General features: G+C 30.6%; 1 non-coding gene across 1 annotated transcript; it reads left to right on the top strand.

Annotated features, from left to right (window-relative positions):
- Positions 1–1,274: 1,274 nt before the first annotated feature.
- LOC138815768 (U6 spliceosomal RNA) lies at positions 1,275–1,376 on the top strand. Its single transcript, XR_011368463.1, has one exon. It is a non-coding gene; the product is annotated as a U6 spliceosomal RNA (small nuclear RNA).
- Positions 1,377–1,756: the final 380 nt, after the last annotated feature.

Genomic DNA, 1,756 nt, shown 5'->3' with positions numbered 1-1,756 from the left:
TATGGAGAAAAACACTTTGGGACTAGCGAGTTAACACAATATACACAGCAGCAGTGTAAAATCTCTTCTAGATTAGAGGAAAACAATACTGTTTTTTTTTACTATGTGAATTCAGAAGACCACGAACATTAGAAGGTATCACAAGTTTATACCGAGGACATTGCATTGATACTTTTTATATTCTATTATATATTCTAAACCTAATTATTCATGTTTCAATCTATTTATGGGAATAAATTTCAATTTATTTGTCAAATTATCAATCAATTCTAGTAAGAGTCACTGTGTGAAATTTAAGATCAATACATATAAATATAAAATATATAAGTATATATATTATGAGAAATTGTTATTCATTGTTCTGTTGTGGTTAGGGTATCAAAGGCAACTCTGCTTTAAAGTATTTTTCCATTATCTCTACGTCAGTTTTCGGTAGAGTTAGACCTAAAACTTTACCATTTGTAAATTTACAGCCTGGAGGCAAGAGGAAACACTTTGATTAAAACATAACCAATTTAAGCCTAATATCGAGGAGAAACATATGGACTTCTCTAGGAGGTATGGAAATATCTGGTGATAGAAAGTCAGTAGTGTAAGTTCCTGCCTTGTTGGATGGTAGACAGGCCAGGATATTAGGTAAACATGCATATGAACAATTTTTTCACATTCTTGGCTTTAGCTACTTTTAAAATGATAGGTATAATAAACAATTATATTTTGATAAAATACCTTCTATTCTGAATATTTCGGTCTGCAGTGTTCATCTCTCTATGAACCCTTGTAACTAAGATTAATTTTGTTCCAGTAAGAAAACTATGCTGTCAGGGTAAGATATTCTGGTTGGTCTGTTCCTACATGGAAGAAGGGTGAAGGGTAAGGAAGACATTTGTACCACTGAGACCTCATTTAGGAAATTTTAAGCTGCAGAAGTTTAGAAGTAGCTCTTATGCAAGGCTTACTTTGAATCCATTAGCTCCACAAAGCTAACTCCGTTGATAAGTACTTGAAAAGCCATCACCTTTGGACTTAGCTATAAAGGCTTCAAAATATGATCAAATTTCAAATGAAAACGACAAAATAGTCATTGACAAAAAATTGCAAATGTGAGCAATCGACCAAACAATATAAGTTTTTTCCACTATATACAGAAATTTATAGAAATAAAATCAATAGCATATTTAGGAACAATAAAGGTTCCTTGTTACAAATAGGCAACCAAGGATATATGCCTGTATAAAGATTGCATCATTAACTACTTAAATTAAGAGGATACTCCATGCTTCAGCAGTCGGTCTACCCAAATTACAACAATACAGAGATTAACATGGCACTTGCACAAGGATGATATGAAAATGTGTGAAGTATTATATTTTTCATTCTTCAAATGCAAGAAATGAAAAACAGTTATTAAAAAGTTGATTACAAAAATCAAGTGTAACAAAACCTGTAATTCATAGAATTACAGGTTAGTTTGACAACAGTGTATTAAATCTTCACCTTCGAACGGCCCTTACATAGAATAACCTTTAAAAAACTTGAAATTAGATAACATTATCTTTTTATCCCAAAGAAATAAAATAATATAAGGACCTCGGGAAAAAAGGAATCTTAAACTTTTTCTATATAGAATGTAATCTGAAAGGACACATTTATTAATGAACCTTTATATTATAAAACAATATAGACTGCAAAGTATTATATCTAGAAGACAATGAAATAGATTATGAACTTTATAGAAACATAGATACTTTTTTCA

The sequence above is a fragment of the Dipodomys merriami genome, unplaced genomic scaffold, assembly GCF_024711535.1.
Source record: "Dipodomys merriami isolate MVZ:Mamm:240054 unplaced genomic scaffold, mDipMer1.0.p SCAF_668, whole genome shotgun sequence".
NCBI classification, from domain to species: domain Eukaryota; kingdom Metazoa; phylum Chordata; class Mammalia; order Rodentia; family Heteromyidae; genus Dipodomys; species Dipodomys merriami.
This window is presented reverse-complemented; position numbering and strand designations above follow the sequence as displayed.